The sequence below is a fragment of the Zalophus californianus genome, chromosome 3 (genome assembly GCF_009762305.2).
Source record: "Zalophus californianus isolate mZalCal1 chromosome 3, mZalCal1.pri.v2, whole genome shotgun sequence".
In the NCBI taxonomy this organism is placed as follows: domain Eukaryota; kingdom Metazoa; phylum Chordata; class Mammalia; order Carnivora; family Otariidae; genus Zalophus; species Zalophus californianus.
In genome coordinates this window covers 44,094,068-44,100,925 of record NC_045597.1, presented here as the reverse complement: position 1 = coordinate 44,100,925, position 6,858 = coordinate 44,094,068, and the positions used below count along the sequence as shown (strand labels likewise).

At 36.0% G+C, this 6,858-nt stretch overlaps 1 long non-coding RNA gene across 1 annotated transcript; it reads left to right on the top strand.

Annotated features, from left to right (window-relative positions):
• Positions 1-4,055: 4,055 nt before the first annotated feature.
• Positions 4,056-6,470, top strand: LOC113920265. The gene is made up of 4 exons (XR_003519272.1): positions 4,056-4,165; positions 4,260-4,356; positions 5,924-6,098; positions 6,384-6,470. It is a non-coding gene; the product is annotated as an uncharacterized LOC113920265 (long non-coding RNA).
• Positions 6,471-6,858: the final 388 nt, after the last annotated feature.

The following is a 6,858-nucleotide window of genomic DNA, read 5'->3' as shown; positions in this document are numbered from 1 at the left end:
CGCTTCTCTGCGGAGGGAAGGAATTTCAAATTCTTTTTAAGGTGGTTTGAGCCGGAAAAGCAAATAGATGAATTCGGGGAGGGTTTTGACATGCTCTAATTTTGAATCTTCGCTGTTGGTGGTGGCAGAGCTTCTGCTAGTTTCCTAGTTGGAGGCGCAAGGGTCTCTGGGTGTCTGCCTTGTGGTCTTACTTTAGAGGCAGTTGTGGCTTCTGGCCAAGGGAGGAAAAGAGCCCAGAGGGAAAGTGGAAACAATTGTGTGGTAACTAACACAAGTAGTTCGGTCTGCTGGCAATTTTAACATACTTCTCGAAGGGAGGCATTTCCTTTTTTCACTCACTGACGCTTAGGTAAAAAATTGGTTACTTTTCGTTTCAAATTATTGCTTTTTTCTTTCCCTTGGAATGCTTACTGGGAAAGTGGCCCTTTAGAAAGGAATCCTGGAGGGGTGTGGTGCAAAAATGCTTGGATATTTCCTCTGATTCTCACACTAAAGAGCCATATGACCTGTTTCTTCCTTTATAAAATCAGGGCTGGTGAGAGACTCCAGTGAATTAAGTCTGCGAAACACTTTTTGATCTGCAGGGTGCCGTATAAATAATGGAAAAGACCATTGGCATTTCCCTGAGTAGACATTTCTCTTCATCACTGGGTTTCCAGATAGCCTCTGCACTGCCCTGAACATAAAATCCTCCCCACCGAATATTTAGTGACTGAGCCCAGAATAGAAAAATCTTTCTCTTGGGTCAGAGATAGATCTGACATCCTGAGCTTTACATAGGAACCACTTTAATTTTCCTATTCTACCTTATACTAACTAGAATCTAAATTGGTTGGCTGAACTAATTGTTTTCCTCCTTCTTATTTTCTCTCCATCTCTGCTAATTCTAGAGACATGGAGTCCTAAATATTGACAACACACTACATCAAAACATCTGGTGTGTTTAACAGTTGCTTATTGCACAAATGGGACCATACATGGAGTCCACAAACAAAATTCCCTGTAATACATATCTGGCATGGATCATATGGATCTGATTTATAAAATTAGCCCCTTTAAGCTCTTTAGAATGAAACTGGAGTGCTGGTGAAGAGGTGAACACACAGAGGAACATGTACACGTGGGTGTGAAGCCGTTTTACAACTGATAAAGCACAGTCAGGGAAGGAGGATATGTCTCTTCTTCAGCTGCTAATTCTGCCCTCCAGATGAACTTTTACCATAACTGGTAAATATTTACTGAGGGATCTCTAGTTGAAACATGTCCAACTCCAAAAATCAGTACCAAGCTGCTTCAGAAATGTGTTTATGTCTTCGCGGCGCTCAATATCCACATCTTCTGGAAGTTTGGGGCACACGGCCAGAAGCAGGCCATACGTCCCCAGTGAGAGTACACGCAGGCTGGACCCACAGTCTGAATTAATTTTACACCTATACAGACAGCAACTGTGATAGACTGTATATCCCCCTTACAGTTCATGCCCTCTCCTATAGGTTAAAATCACTCACCTTATACTTTGGTGAAAACATAGGAATCTCTTTCCTTAATTTGTCCTTTGTTTACAATGACACTACAAAGGAGCTGTCGTTTATGAAGACAATCCAGTTGAAGTGAAATTGCCTCTTTGTAATTATTTTGTCGACTGTCTTTAATTTTCCGTGGACTCTTAAGCTTTCTCTTTCTCTACTTTGCAGTGGGTAATTTGGCAGAGATGCACCATTTTCAAGTGTCCCCATACCACATCCCAGCAGAGTTTTGGTCTTCTGACCATATCATCCAGCTGATCTCTATGGAAAAGGTTAGTGCTTCTCCTCCCCTTCATAAAGTAGGCAAGAAATTAAATCTATGTATTCTATAATACATAGGTTTAGCAATAACTTTTCTACAGTGTTTCTAAAAAGCATGACCATATGAAATATAATGGAAGTTGAAACACAGAAGTTAAACCTTCTGGAGATAATGTTTAGAATGACAATAATAAGTCCCATTGCTTTGTGATTGCAAAGTCCCTGGATGGAAGTTTGTCATCAAAACTGGAAGACCTTGGCACAATTTGAGGTAAAACCTTCATGTCACAATCCAAACTGTTAACTGAGCTACTTGTTATTATCTTTCCTTTTTGAAGATCTAAGCAGAGGTTTCCTGCAGGGTTATACTGTAATTGGGCCTCAGGAAGAAAAAAAAAATAAAAGGGCCAAATACCCTTCTTTCTTCTCCTGTACCTTCATCCTGGGTACGGTGAAAACATTCCCAAACTCCTGTCCCTTATGATGCCAGCCCTATGACCTACCATCTGGTGTCACATATTTCTTCTAAAGATGATCTGGAGAATTCTGTGCTATTCCTCCCTTGAAAATAATATTTACGAACTTCTCAGATGTCTCAATTGCTCTGGTCTGCTTCCCAGGTGTTTTGTAAAAATTGATCTGGAAGAATAGTTAGATTATATGCCTCCCAAGCCTATTTTTTCTTTAGACAAGGAAAACAATTTTATACAATAGATGGTACACTGAGCAGAGCCAGGAAATTTGGATTCCATTCTCTGAGTTGCTGCTAGGTTACTGTGTGACTTTAGGTAAGTAATCACACCTCTCTGTTTCATATTTCCTATAAATACACTCCTACATACTACATGGACTTATATGCATTAAATGACTTACCTAATATCTGTCATTAACAGACATTGAATAATGATACACAGGTGACTCTGATAACTATTTACTGCATGATCTCACTGAAGGTTAGTAATAATTTTCATTTACTGCAAGGCTTCTCCCCTTGTAGTCTTATCTCTTTATAAAGTGTGAGCATGATTGTAAGTGTCTGTCAGGATACCATCTTCAAACTGTCCATTTATCAAACATACCCTAAAACTTTAAAAATATTTGAAGTACTGTGTTTTCCAGGTAACTTTTATAATTGAGCCATTTGAAGTATTTTAGTAACAGTATGGTATCCACAAGTTTCATGTAATTAATATGTACAGAGATATTTAAACCTATTTTGAATCATAGTTCTATAAATGTTTTAATTGATGATTATAAATATGTATAAATTTAGAATATGACCTTATTTTAAGATTACTCCATTTTTGCTTATTCATATATGAAATTAGCGATCCTTTTAGATGACTTAGATGTATGTGTGTATATTTATGATGTATATATTATATATATGTAAGTGTAAATCCTATAAAATATAGGAATATAATATACAGTATAACAAAATAATTATAAGTATGTAATATGTTTTTATATATAACATTTTTACAAATACATTCTTTTGTAAATATAAATTATATATTTATACACATTACATTATATATATATATGGGATGTATGTGTGTATACACACACACACACACACACACACACACACATTCTTTGATCCAACAATCAAGACTGAGAGATGATCACATTTATAAAACCAGTACAATATTTGAAAAATAATAAAATCGACCATCTATTGCGTGTCAGTTATGTTTTGAACATGCTACTGGGTGCTTTACATGTGTATTTGCTTACTCTTCATAACAGTTTTATAATGTAGGTATTATTATTTCAATTTTACAGCCATAAGTTACATGCTTATCAGTATCTCTGGCCCCTATCCATGGCCTCCAAAGCACATGTTCTTTCTACTCTGGTACACCCTTCTCGCCTGAATGGATGAATCTAGGGCCTATATACATTTAAATGTATTTCAAGCCAACAAACGTTTATCACTCATCTACAGTAGGAAAAACATTGGAGGCATAGATTTGCTATATGATAACTTTTTGAAGTAAAACCTTCTTTAGTCAATTACTGTGTTCTAAACAGATATACATACAGAAACACAAACTCCCCTGTGTTTGGCCAGCTTCACTCTTCTTACGACTTATAGACTTAGAATATATTACGTGTGTAGATGTATTGTGTGTACTTGAAAGTCCTGAAAAGTTCTAAGTAATTTTATGGATCGCCTAGTTAACCCTCATTTTATGTATCAGTTGAGAGCAGGAGAAGTGGTGCATAACTAATTCAAATCTTAAAAATACTCCTATTTCTTGGAATAGCAGATTTTGGCCTCAGGATCGGCTCTGATGTTAGAGGATAACTTGGAAAAAGAGCAGTTATTTTCTTATCACCTATGACTTCCAAAATCCTTGATCTTAAACATTGCCGTAAGTACCAGTTAGTTACTTTATATTATTTTATTTTTCCAATTTACAAATATATTTAAGAAACAGTACTGCAGGGGCTCCCCCTTATTTGCAGGGCAGACATTCCAAGACGTCCAGGGGATGCCTGAAAGCCCACATGGTACCGAATGCTGTTTCTCCTATACATACAGACCTGTGATGAAGCTTAATTTGTAAGTGAGGTTCAGTACGAGATGAACAATCACCAACAGGAAAGTAGAACAATTTTAACAATATACTGTAATAAAAGTTATGTGAATGTGGCCTTTCTCTCTCTCCAAACCTCTTACTGTACTATATACTCACCCTTCTTGTGATGATATGAGATGATAAAATGGCCATATGATGAGATGAGGTGAGAGAATAACGTGGGCACTGTGACTAGTGTTAAGCTATTACTGGCCTTCCGATCACACGTCAGAAGGAGGATCATCTGCTTCTAAACCACAGTTACCAGTGGGTAACTAAAACCCCTGGAAGCAAAACTGAAGGAAAGGTGGGGGGTGGGGTGTGACTGTAATTTAGATAAATTGTTGTTCAAGTATATCAAACTTAAAAAAAAAAAGAGCCTACATTGCATTTTCCCTACACAACTCAGAGATTAATCGCGAGGCCAATAGAAAATTAGCATATTGGTTCTTTTGCTAAAAAAGCTGTATAATCGCTTTAGTAAATAAATATACTATTGAAACTACTTGTACAAAAGGACGCAATTAAGATAATTTACTATAATACAGACTTGTATTCTAAAACAGTTAACAGTGAACTGTGCAATTTATGTGACTTCAGTCGATACTAACTAGTACGTTCTCTTTGTTTTAGAAAACAGTGTGTAAATAAATGGATCTTACATTTCTCTTCCCCTACATATTCCAATAGGAAGGGTAGAGTAAGGTAGAACAGTTCTCTTAGTTTCAGAACTTAATTAGCCTCACTTTAACAGGGATAAGTGTAGCTGGGCAAAGTCATCAGAAAACCCCAGGCCTAATTTTAGCTCACATTTTCAACTTTCTCGCCCCTGATCCTGAAAATAAACTTTAGAAGTCATTTCCAACTCATTTAAATTTCACATTCTTTCTTCTCACTTCTGGTAGAGGTGATAATGAGCAGTGAAATCATCAAAAGAAAGGTAGTAGGATTGAGGAGGAGACAAAATGAAAGGTGTGGAAAATCCATAAAGTGGATCAGCAGTCGCTGAATAATGAACAGTTAACTGAATGCCGTTTATTGATGACATGTGTGCCTTACTTCCTGGAATCAGACCCTGGGAGACTTGAAAGAAGGGAGAGGTATGGGCTGTGAGAGGATAATCACAAGCCCTGTAAATTAGCATAGAAATTAGGTCAGGGGCAAAACAACTCCACTGAAGGAGAGAAATCATTTTACGTTTTATTGTAGGGCACCGATCCCATGCCCTGTGTTCTTCAGATACCAATTCTTCACTCACAAGCTGAAGTGTTACATTTGGAAAAGCTTCATGAAAATTTGTGCACAGGTCATGTTTTTACACAAATCAACAGATCTTTGCCTGGCTTTATAACATCTCTTTTTATCTGATTCTTTGAATCTAAGGATTGTTGAAGCCTGCATGACTGTTCTGATCTCGGTGTGTGAGGTATATAAAAGCCCTGAGCTAGTATTGCAGGGTCAACAAAAGACTCTTTCAGTGACGTAAAAAGTCAACATTTTCACGGGGTGGAACTCTGATCACTAGCTTCTTCTTTCTGGATATCTTTTTAGGAAGAGAGACGAGAGAGAGTGCTGACCTCAATTTCATTTACTGCTAACATCTACCAATTACTGAGCATGTAACTTTTGCCAGGTGCACGGTGAGCATTAGTTCTGATCTTCACAAGGATCCTGCAAGTTAATGACGACCCCATTTTAAAGATAAAGAATCTGAGAATTTCAGAGGGTAAGTAGGTTGCCTGAGGTTACACAGCTGGGAAGTAGCCAAGCTAGAATTGAACAAGAAAAATTTGAGGCAGTTTATAGTAAAGTTGGTGAATCTTTCTCCTATATATTCACTGAAATAAGCACACATATTGAATATTGAATATGTGCGCATTATAAACAATGCACAGAATGTGATAGCAACAGAATCATTAAAAAAAACCAAACTTGTAGAAAAATTGAACAATTACTGACAAAATGTAAATGTCATATTTATGAAATGACATATATTTTCTTCTTTATTTAGATTATCAAGAAAAGGAAGTCAATTTTATAAATGAATTTTCATTAATGGTTTGGAGTTATATGCCAATAAGACATTTATTTGGTGAAGGTAATATGCTTCTTGATAATGAAATCATAAATATCCTAAAGGCTATCTAATTCTTAATTATAGATATTTAAATCTGATCAAGTTGGTATCAACTTCATTTAAAATACAATATTAATAAGTCTATTTTTTTCTCCCCTTTATGGATAAATAAATTCATTAACTAGATTTTAGTGAGACATCACTAATAATAATTAGCTTTTAATGACAAAATTGTATTACTAACTTTATTTTAAATATTTGTATGTGCCTTTTGGATTTAAAATAAGACGAATGTAGATAAGGTGATTATTACTAGATTAATATTTGACCTTACCCAGAATTTAGATTTTGTGCTATTTAACACTCACAAAGGAAAAAAGAAAGCTAGAAAGAAAAAAAAGCATAAAAA